The 12089-nt window shown below is 42.1% G+C and overlaps 1 protein-coding gene across 4 annotated transcripts in view; it reads right to left on the bottom strand.

Moving 5' to 3' along the window:
- The window catches only part of PPP2R2B (protein phosphatase 2 regulatory subunit Bbeta), a 453582-nt gene that overhangs the window by 366458 nt on the left and 75035 nt on the right, over positions 1 to 12089 (bottom strand). The window lies entirely within an intron of this gene.

The raw sequence follows: 12089 nt of genomic DNA, 5'->3' as shown, positions 1-12089 counted from the left end.
AGAAGGGATATCTTAGTGAAACCACAATTAGAATTTATCTTACGAATGAGAATAAACATCTTCTCCTGAGTTTAAGAACCATCTGTATTTTCTACAAACTCTGTCATCATTTTCTCATCCTTTCTGTTGAATTGTCATCTCTTTTATCAATTTCTATGAAAAATAAGCTGCTTTTCTGTAATGCTATTTAAACATTTTCACCGTTTCTTCTATGCTTTTATTGTGGGTTTTTGGTTTTTTTTTTGCGACATAGATTTAAATGTTTTAATGTAATAAAACTGATCTTTTTTTTCTTTTATGATATAGATTTCCTTTCACACTTTGAAATAAATATGCTGTTTCATGATAACTTTTGGATTGTTCCATGGTTTTCCTTTTTGAAAATAAGTCTTTTTTGAAATTAAGAGTTTACTTGGAGTAAAAGTGGATAGGATCCGATTTTATTTCTTGTCAATATGGCAATCCAGTTGTCCCAATAGCAATTTATCAAACAGTTTCTTACCCACTATTTCATTGGAAGTACAATAGATTATTTTTCAGGAAAAAATTATAGGAGCCTTAGCCCTGTGCATTTCAAATTCTCATGTTCTTTCCATAGAGACCGAGCAAAAAAACCCCAAACATGCAATTAAACAAAGACAAGGATTCCATGGCTGAGAATTCCCCACATATGAAAGGAATGCTGCTTGACTGTGTGGGGTACCAGTGTTTGATACTGGAATGGTTCAAGGAGATCCACGGGCCACACTGATTAAAGGGGTAAGTGGCATAATTTACTTATATTTTAAAAACAACTTTGACAAGGTTCTACACAAAAGCCAGATGAGAAATACAAGTGCCCGTGTCCTTAGAGAGGACCTTCTCTCAGGGAGAGTCCCTGCTTTCAGGAGAACAATGGGTATGGCTGTCTGAGTCAACCAGCTTTTTAAGACGACAGAACAAGCAATCCTTGTTTCCTGGAGATCCATTCTGGGCCCGTCCTTAGTTAAATCTGCGTGAGTAATGTGGAGGACTAAAGAGCAAAATGATGATTTTTTAAAAAGATTTTATTTATTTGTTTGTTTGCTTATGAGAGAGAGGGGGGATCCAGTGTTGGGGGGAGGGGTCAAAAAGAAGGCAGAGGGAAAGAATCCTTCGCAGAGGGAGCAGAGACCGACAGGGCTCCATCTCACCACCCTGAGATCATGACCTGAGCCAAAATCAAGAGTCGGTGCTTACCTGACCCAGCTACCCATGCTCCCCAAAATGATTTTAAATTTTTGAGTGACAGTGATCTTTTTACAGATTGACTTTTTTTTTTCTTGCTTGAAGAGCCAAGCAAATGATGTCAAAAACAGTAAATGCTTATACATCTTTTAGAAATTTGGGCAGGAAAGTATTATATGAATGTAAAGGTATATAAAGGCAATAAAACACTAAAAAAGAACAAAAAAGTCAAGACAGAAAATAAAGGGTCCTGCTCGGGAGTAGGTTTCATTCACGCTCCTAATACCACCCGCTAACACAGTCCTCAACGCTGTGTTTTATAAGGCTCGAAGCCCTTTACCAGAGGCTGACTTTCCTAATCCTCCCAACCAGCTACAGGGTTGGCGCCCTTAGGCTGTCATTTTCACACATTCAAAAATGGAGGCCCACAGAGAATGAGTAACTAGTTAAATGTCACAGCTTGCCAGTGGCGGAGGCGGGTTTGCATCCGGCGGCCCAGCGCCAGAGTACGCGGTCTGAATCACGGAACCCGACGCCTTCCTAGCCCGGCTCTGTGCGGATGGGCGTTCATCATAGGACGCATTTCCTCGCCGTAAGAGCTGTGGGTCCGTCATAGTCATCTTTGTATTTTCAGGTTTGGCCTAATACCGGGCATGAACTAAGGCATGCTTAATAAATTCTGACTCCCTGAATGTTACTGTGGAGGTATGATCAAAGTCTTATTCAGTGATTCTCAAGATTAAGGCAGGGAATTCAGTTTTTTTCTCCCAAGTCTTATAAGGATCCTAGAGTAGACAGCCTCTAAGAGGACCCCCAAAATGCCCACCTCATGGTTTTCACATCCTTACATATTCTTCTCCCCTTTAACTGGGGATGGACTTAGTAATGGGCTCTCAGCAAATACAATACAGTAGAGTCCTGGGGTGACAGGCCCGTGATTCGTTAGAAAAGATTGTGGCTTCCATTCCGAACATTCGCTCTGCTGCTCTGTGGGGTCCCTGTCCTGTGGGGGAGGCCAGCTACCGCACAGTGCAGCAGCCCTGGAGAGATGCCTGTGTGGGTTTACTTGGAAGCAGATCTGAGGCCTGCCAACCACCTTGTGAATAAACTTGGAAATGGATCGTGTAGTCCCCCTGGAGCCTTGAAGTGAAACAACTCTGGCTGGTAGTTTGACTGCAGCCTCACAAGACACGTTGAGCCAGAGACACTGGGGATACCCTTCTGCTGCCTCATCAACAGCACCCCACCTCCCCACCCCTGCGAAACAGAGGGATGAAGAAGGAAATGGAGTGGACAGAAGCGACATTTTAAAATGTTCTCAAATTTCTCTCCACACATGCTCCTGCATTAGATGTTCCTTCTCATTCTCTTTGCTCAGGCCAAAAAAATCTTTGGAGCCATCCTTGAGTTCCCTCATTCCTTCATATCCCATATCCAACCCGTCAACAAATTCTACCAGATCCACCCTTATAAGCCAGTCAGAATGTAACTACTTCTTGCCCCTCTACTACTACTGGAACCTGGCTCCCATGATCTTGTCCTTGGTTCCTGCAGTAGCCTCCTTCCTGATTTTCCTGCATTTACTCTTACTCTCTAGAGTCTTATGCTCATCACAAGACACAGAACAATCCTATTAAAACATCACTCTCCAACTCAAATCCATCCAGTGGTTTCCATTTCACTTAGAGGAAAACTCATGTCCTTTAAGAAAGGCTTCATTTCCTACTTCTCCCCTTTCTGGTCACCTCACTCTGGTAATACTGGTCTGCTTGCTGTTCCTTAAATAGGCCACCTATGATCCTACCTCAGGGCCTTTGCACACTCTGTTTCTTCTAACTGAAACACTTTTATTCCAGGTAACTGCACCTTCTTAATGTTTTTGCTCATACGTGCTACTGAGGTCTTCCCTGATTCCTCTATCTAAAATTATACCCCTTCTCAATACTTCCACCCACCTTGTCCTGATTTCTTTTTCTCCATTGCATTCACCACTTATAAAATTCCACGTAATTTTGTTATTTATTATGTCCATTTTTTTCCCCTTTCACTAGAATGTAAGCTTCAGGAGAACAGGAATTTCACCTATTTTATATTTCATCTATTTTTTTTATGGCTGTATCTTCACTGCTAAAAGTAAAGTACCTAGCATGTGGTAAGCACACAAACAATAGATCTCCAAAGAATCAATATATGAACCTGAATCTTCCCACTTCAATATGTGTGTGTGTGTGTGTGTGTGTGTGTGTTCATACATATTCAGTATTATATACAAGGTATATGTTGCTTTGTGTTCTTCATACAGCTTTGTGCTTTTCTTGTCTTTCAGCCATCCACAAAATAGAATTTTATCCTTTCCATTTGAAGAACTGAGGTAGACTTGTATCTATTGTTATGGAGAGATGTCTACAGTATATTTTTACAAAAATAAAGACATGCAGAACAGTATGTCATACGGTTTCATTACGATAGAGATAAAAATGTGCACATGGGTCTATGTTTCCTCACCCCAACCCACCAACTCCCTTTCTGGAATTAAAGATATTCTGAAGATAGGGTAAGAAGAGGATACCTTGGTAATAGAGACAATGAGGCAGAAATCCTTTGACCGCAAAGCAGGAGATGGTACAACAAAGAGAAGGTCAGTTTGGGCAGGAGAAATGGCCTAATGGTCTGATGAGTATCTGGCCTTTGCCTCCTTCCCACCCCTCCCGGATACCGTTTCATCCAGGAGGGAATCCTGATGATGGACAACCCCCCCTAGAGACCAAGGTTAGAAACAGGGGTGAGGAAAAATAAAAAGATGAGAGTGAGAGGAAGATTGAAGGGAAAGAATGGAGACTCCATGTCTGAGCTGAGACTGAGTTGAATTCAACTCCCTGTGGACTGACGGGGGATCATATAGGAGAGACTTGTATATGAAACCAAAATATTATCTGTTGTTTTGTTATTGATTCTCATTTTATGATACTGTAGTCTCTATGATACTGATTATTGTGGGTTTTTTTTGCATTTGATTTGAGGCTAATATATAGTCTCAATTTTGTAAAGTTGTATACATGCTTGATAGAAACGGCCTTCTCTTATTTGTAGACACAGAATTTCATACACATCCCTGTTTGTTACATGACTCTACCTAACTGTTCAAATATTCTGTGCCCTTACTAGTTTTTGTGTTTTGTTAGACCCATCAATTTCTGGGAAGAGTGTATTTCTACATTTCTTTTCATATGGATACTCAAATTTAAGAAACAGGGAATCCTGAAAAGATTATCCTTCTCCCCTCTGGTTTCTTGGTTTGTCTCTTTTTCTCTCTTTTTTCCCCTTTGCTCATTTCATTTGTTTCTCAAATTCCACACATGTGTGAAATGGTATTTATCTTTCTCTGACTTATTTCACTTAGCATAATAGTCTGTAGTTCCATCCATTTCATACAAATGGCAAGACTTCATTCTTCTTTATGGCTGAATAACATTCCATTGTGTGTGTGTGTGTGTGTGTGTTCATACCATATATTCTCTATCTGTTCATCTGTTGATGGATACTTGAGCTGAGCTGTTTCCATAATTCGGCTATTATAAATAATCCTGCTATAAACATACTGGAGCATGTATATCTTTGAGTTAGTATTTTTGTATTCTTTGGGTAAATACCAAGTAGTACAATTGCTGGATCACAGTGTAGTTCTACTTTTAATTTTTGAGACACCTCCATACTATTTTTCACAGTGGCTGCACTAGTTTCCATTCCCATCAACAGTGCAAGAGGGTTCCCTTTTCTCCACACGCTTGCCAGCACCTGCTGTCTCTTGTATGGTTGATTTTTAGCCAGTCTGACAGGTATGAGATGGTATCTCATTGTAGTTTTGATTTACATTTCCCTGATAGTAAGTGATGTTGAGCACCTTTTCATGTGTCCGTTGGCCATCTGGATATCGAGTGGGACAAGCAGACTTGGCTCTGAGCACAGAACCTGATGGGGCTCAATACCATGACCCTGAGATCATGACCCAAGCCAAAATCAAGAGTCAGACAATTGACCGACTATGCCACCCATGTTCCCCTACTTTTCAATATTTTTAATGAATCTTTACTCATCAGGAATTTGATTACAATATGATTTGGTGCGGGTTTTTTTGCATGTTTCCTGTTTGAGATTTGCTCATTTTTTTGAATTTATAGGTAGGCACGTGTGTTTTTACAAAAATACAAAGCGGGGGAGCACCTGTGTGGCTCAGTGGGTTAAAGTCTCTGCCTTTCACTCAGGTCATGATCTCAGATTCCTGGGATCGCCCCATATTGGGCTCTCTGCTTAGCAGGGAGCCTGCTTCCTCCTCTTTCTCTGCCTACCTACTTTACCTACCTACCTACCTACAGTGATCTCTGTCTGTCAAATAAATAAATAAAATCTTTTAAAAAAAATACAAAGCGTTAATCCATTATTTATTTGAGCACCTTTTCAATTCTGCCTTCTTTCTCCTCTACTTCCAGGACTTCCAATGACACCAATGTTAAATCTTTTGTTATATTTCCATGGATTCCCATGGCTCTTTGCATTTTGCTTGTTTTTTTTAAAGGCTATTTTCTCTCTGTTCCGATTGTATAACTTTATATTCATCTCTGGTTCACTGATACTTCTCTCTCTTTTCCCCATTTTCAGCTCACTCTTTGTTTTGTTTTGTTTTGCTTTAATTTTGGTTATTATATTCTTCAGTTCTAAAATTTCCATTTGGTTCTTTTTTACACCTTCTTTTTCTTTCCTGACACTTTTCATATTTCTGTTTGTTTCAAGTGTGTTTATAATTGCTGTTGAATCATTTTTAAGATGGCTTCTTTAAAATCTTTGTCAGATAATTCTAACATTTATGTCATCTCAGTATGAACATCTGTTGTCTTTTCATGCAGTATGAGGTCTTTCTTGTTCTTTATCTGATTTTCAGTTGAAATCTAGACAATTGAGTGGTTTGTAATAAGCCTCCTGGTCTTAATTAAACCTTCTGTTTTAGTTGACTCCTTTTAGGGCACTGCTCCAGAAAAGAAATGGGGGAGAGGTACAGGCTTATAACTTCTTCTGGGGATTCATGTTTCTCACTTGGCCTCCATTGACACCTGTGAGCAAAGACTCTTCATTACTATGGGGAAGGAGTGGCAGTGTGGAGAGGAGGTTCTGACTCCTTGGTAAGCCTCCACTGATACCTCTGTGAAAGAGGAGGAAGGGTTTTGTGTATTCTTCAATTTAATGACACTTGGTGTATGTTGGGGTAGAGTGCGGTGGCCTTTGATTCTGCTGAGTGGTGGTGAAGTCCTGACTCTCCACTAGGCATCCTATGACATGCCCCTAGTAGAGAAGAGGAAGGGTGCTTCAACACTGCCAGCTGTGGGTGGAATCCTAGGCATCTCATATGGTATCCTCAGTCCCTGCAGTGCAAAGAGCCTCATTAGCACCTGGCTGCGTGAGTGTCCTGGGTTTCTACTTGTCCTTCTATGATCTAACCTCAGTGGGGATACTGAGCTACTTCATTACAGACTCTTGATGGTAGAAGTCTAGGCTCCCCACCTGGCCTCCAGTAGTATGTGCATTATGATAGATAATATGTGACTTTGAGGTAAGACCAAGAACAGGTGTGGCAGCCCTGTCTCCAGTGAGTTCTAATTCTCTACTAAGTATCACACAGAGCTTTGGACTGAGAATGTGAGTGTAACTCTGTAAGTTGCCACTGTGTGATCTTGAGCAGAAGTTTGGTCTCTAAGCCTCAGCTTTCTCAATGGCAAAATGGGGTTAATAAGAACAACTGCATAGGACTGCTTGGAGGCTCTCACCAGTAGTAAATGTGAAACTCCTTGCTCATAGCAGGGGTTCAATAAATGACACTAGCTATCATCATCATCATTAATGCCATCACCCTCATTGCCACATTAACCAGAAATATCCAACTTAATTTTGCATGAATCTGAGTCACATACAAACCCAATTCTGATTCCCTATGTGAGAACAATAGAATGGTTGGTAGCCATTCTCTATGGATCCAGAGCTTCTATTAAAGCCAGAAGGCAGGAACAGGCCCCAGAGCTATGTGTGACCTATAGAAAACTACCTCTCATTAAAGCACTGTATTTTTCCTCTGGGTATAGACCCATGTCAGGAATAACTGAGCAGATTTGGGGTTCTTGAGGTCAAGACAGGCAGTCAGAAAATCTCTTCTGGACATCTGACTCTTATGCTGCTCTGTCCCAGCTAGGTCAGATGGGCATGTGCCACCACAGTCGTCCATTTCAACAACTCAGTACAACTTAAGCAAGATTTTCATGAACCATATGTCAGTGGAGCCCAGCAACAACCTGGTGAGTTTGGGAGGAAATTTTATAGGGGAATGGGAGACAAAGGTGAAGGCCCAGAGAGATGATAACATGCCTAATCAAGCAAATAAGCAGCTAAGTCAGAAGGGGACTCAGTCATTCAACAGGTATTTGATAAGTACTATCTTAGTTTGGGTTCCTTTAGAAGCCAATACTGAGTTAAGGATCCGAAGGTGAGAAGTTTATTTGGGAGGTGATTTCAGAACATTGAAGAAAGAAGGGAAGGGAAGATAGCCAATAATGCATTCTTAAACAATTGAGTATTGGGGCCACTGGAGCTAAATCCACGTGTAGGACATATACCTCAGAGCTATTTCACACAAGGGACGACAGAGCTACTGCAGTATTTACCCATCAACCCCAACAGTCCTTCCCTGGTGCTGTTCCTGGGATTGTTAATTCCCTGGCATCTGCGACTGTTTGTGGACCTGCTCTGCCCACACTTCAAGCACTGATGGTTGGCAGGCATGCAGGCAGACATGGAAATGGTGCATGGTAAGGCCATATATAGAGCATTTCCTTCAAGATCCCATATACGCAGCACTGTGCCAATGGCAAGAGATGCAGTAGTGGTCATGGTAAACATAATTCTTGCTTTTGTGGACTTTATTATTTAGTAGGAAAGATCAGCAAGGTAAATAGATAATTATGATGCAAAGTGATAATGGCTGTGATAATGGAAATATAGTATGCTTGGGAACATACAGGAGGGGCCTCCACCCAACGGTTGGCAGGCCCAGGGGTAACTTCTCAGAGGCAGTGGTATCTCAGATTGATGTCACCACTCTCTTGCCTCTGAGATTTCCACAATTCTGTTCCTTATGCCCTGAATACCCTGTTCTCCATCCTCAGCTGGCTGTCTCCTACATATTTGTCATGTCTCCATGTGTGTGGCACTTTTTCAGAGAGGTTTTTCTGATCTCCACACTGGGTTTTACTTCCCATCAATATGCTTCTCTAGTAATTAGGATTTACATTATCGCTGAACAGGAGGAGTACATTCCTTTTTCATTATTGTCTCCTCAATACTTGGCCCAGTTTCTAATATACAGTAATTATCAATCATTATCTGTTGAATGAAGGAAGAGATGATCTGTCTATAGAAAAAGTCACACTCTCTGCTGAGGTTGCAGACCCAAGGAAAAAGGAAAAAAAATTAGGGGTGTGACTGGTGACAAATTTTACCTTCTGGGAACTAATCCTCTAAAGCTGAATTTGTAGGTTTGAATTCAAAGATGATGTGGGCACTTCCCAGTTGACTGAAGCAAACAGTGATCCTCTGCCAAAAAGTGGGAAGGAAATAAAGACTGCCTTTGGTATCCACCCACTTGCCTTCCCACAAGTTCAACTTCACATTTCCTGAGCAGTTACTCCATGCCAGGGATCATCTTCGGGGGAGTCAGAGGAAAAATGGCATGCAGTGTCCATTCTAGTACACCAGATTGCGAGCCCCAAAATGCAGGAGAGAGGAAACATACCCAAGATGATGGGATGAGGGCCCCCTCCGGACTTATTACTGGTGGGAGAAATGAATCCTTATTATTGGATGGAGCTAAGTGTCCCACATTCACAAAATCAGCAATATAAAATTATGCAATACGTCCTACTTTAATTTGTTCTGAGGCAAGGTTCAAACCTCAACTCTCTCATCAGGATGAAAGAAAACAATGACAACATGGTCATGGTTTGTGCCAGAATCCTCAGAATCCTAGAAGCACAATAAACAACTGTGCTTACCTTTGGTTATATTTTAGTACCAAGGAGAGTAGGATGCGTTTATGGGTGTGCTCATAAACAAGTCCTCATTATGGATACAGTTAAGCTAGGCCTATGACAGATTCATCAATAAAAATGCTAAAATCAAAGAGACAGAAATTGGGTCTCATTGGTAGACTAGCGACAACTTCACAGAGGACAGCTTGATCTTGACCTTGAATAATGAGGAGAATTCGGTGTTGGAGGAGACAGTTGTAGGGGGTAGCTTGAGCAAAAGAGTGCAGAAGTGGTTCAGGCACTTCTAAGTCATGTGGTAGAGCTGGGACATAGGTTGTACGGAAAGGAGTATGAGGACATAAAAGGGAAAAGGCAAGTTGGGTTGAGGGAATGACACAACTTGAGTGCCATACTGAGAAGATGGGACAGCCGCCTTGTCGGGTCCTACGTTTTTTCTCTTTTAAAGCTATGTAAGCTTTGATTTAAGTGAAATCTAAACTGAAATCCCACATGTATAACAGATAACTGAAGATCGTTAAGCAGGAGCACAGTTTGATCTTAGAGAACTCTGGTAGCTGTCTGGAAGACTAATTTCAGGAGGCGCAGAAAGAATTTGGAGGCTGCAGTGACAGAGAAGCTGGGCCCTCAGCAGCAGGAGAGATAACAGCAAGGAGGAGACTGCTGGGAAGACATGGCGGCTCCACTGGAACATAGGAAAAGAAGTTTAAGGCAACCCTGAGACTTCCAGTTTGGGGCCAAGTTGATGGTGTCATTACATAAAAGGCACCCAGAAGGGGGCCTATTCAGACTCCATCCCAACCCATTAGATCCTACCCTCACACTATGGCCCCACAAGACCATCTAGGATCCCCACCCTTTCCCCCTCTAGGCCTGCTCAATTTCCCCACTCTTTAGACAGCCTGGCTTCATGACTTTGGGAAAAATAATTTCTTTGAACTCCCATTTCCATTTCTAATATTAGAAGACTGAGACAGGTTGGCATCCACCTCTGAAGTTCTGCTTTTTTCAGACTTACTCATACTGCCAGGACCAAATACACTCAGTTAAGTTTTCAGGGCATCCTCACCTTCCCACTAGGTACTGCTGTTTACACAAGGTATGATGCCTTACAAAAGAATGTAGCAGTAATGGTGGATTTGGTGGATTGCAAGCAGCAGACACCGAGGCAGGTCTGGAAAGGAAGGGGAACACTTCTGGTCCTGAAATCCTTCCAATGTAGCTACCCCTGACTCTGGCTCCCAGTGAGGACACCAGTGACTTTCATCAGCAACCACAGATGACTTAGGACAGATGAGGTATCAAGCTTGGTCACCCCTAGGCAGTCAGGCCTCTGGGTGGGCCCTTGGGCATAAGACTGAGCAAGCAGCACTGGCACCAGAAGAGGGGGCCTTTGCTGGTGCCTTACCCATTCAGACAACTCCATTAATGACACCCTTCTGAATAAAAATGGGGTTCTCGATGTGAGCACCCTGGACTAGCAACATCAGAATCACCTAGAAACTCATTAGACATGTAAATTCTAGGGCTCCCCACCCCACCACCTGAGACACTTAGTGGTGGGGGCTTAGGGTAGGAGTCCCTGTTTTGACAAGCCCTGCAGGAGATTCTAGGGCACGCTAATATCTGAGAACAAATGAGTTAGAAGATGGAGAAAAAAAAAAAAAGAAAGAAAGAAAGAAAGAAAACTGCATTACTATTCCTAAATAATACATGAATATATTCATTATTTTGAGCTGAAGGCAGATCCAGCAATATAATGTGGTACAAATTTTAGAATGGATGGAATTTAATTTTTTTGTGAATAAAGTAGCTACTTTAGTGAAGCCTAGCAATATCTCTATGGACAAAGGAAGAAATTACCCGAGAGGCTGAGGTCTAAGAAATTTGGGTAATTAAGGCAAATAAGTGCTGGGTTTTTATTTGTATCATCTTAAATGCTTGGGTTTTTATGCCTACTTTTTTTCTTTTTTAAAGCTATGTAACCTTTGATTTAAATGAAATCGAAACTGAAACCCCAAATGTATAACAGATTAATTGGGTTGTACTCTAGGGAAATGGAAAGGGAGTCCGATCTCCGCCTCGCGCTCCTCCCTCCTCCTCCTCCTTCTCTCTCTCCCAACCCCCATTCCCCATTCTTCCTCCAGTGGCCCACAAGGCTCCAGGCAAGGCCCATTACTGCAGAAAATAGCTTTAATTCCCTCTTCCCATTGCATACCCGATGCAAAGGCTTCAGGGAAATGCTATCATATTCCTGGTACAGGCATTTTAATTAATACAAAAAAGGAAATTTGTTTTTGTTGTGACTGTGTTTTTCCCCTGAAGACCAAGGATGGGGGAAAGGGAGGGGACTTCACCTGCGAAAGGCCCTTTCAAGGACAAGGTGAGCACAATGAAAAGGCAGTGTTTCAATCATCTTTGCAACCCAGAGACTGAGCCACCTGCCCAGGAATGTGCTCACAGCAAACACCCTTAATTGAGCCCAGCAATTGTGAGAAGCCTATTAAATTGCAGCTCAGGAAGTGGGAGTGACTCAGTGTCTATGTCTGTCACCGCGTTTTGCCTGAGCAGATGCGACTGAATATGCCGGCTTCGTTTCTCCCAGGCTTTTTTCCTGAAAAGAAAAGCCCACCTGTATTTGCATGTTTGTGTGCAGCCTTCTAGAAAAATGGCAACCTGACTCTGCCAGCTGTTCCATCCCCTCAGACTTTGTGTGCGTCGAGTTTCCTCTGGAAAACACAGTTACAGACGTGTTGATCCGGAAGGGGTTTTAGGTACCTTCTAGTACAGTGGTTTTTG

The sequence above is a fragment of the Mustela erminea genome, chromosome 3 (genome assembly GCF_009829155.1).
Source record: "Mustela erminea isolate mMusErm1 chromosome 3, mMusErm1.Pri, whole genome shotgun sequence".
In the NCBI taxonomy this organism is placed as follows: Eukaryota; Metazoa; Chordata; class Mammalia; order Carnivora; family Mustelidae; genus Mustela; species Mustela erminea.
Note: the sequence above shows the minus strand (reverse complement) of the source record. Positions and strands in the feature narration are given on the sequence as shown.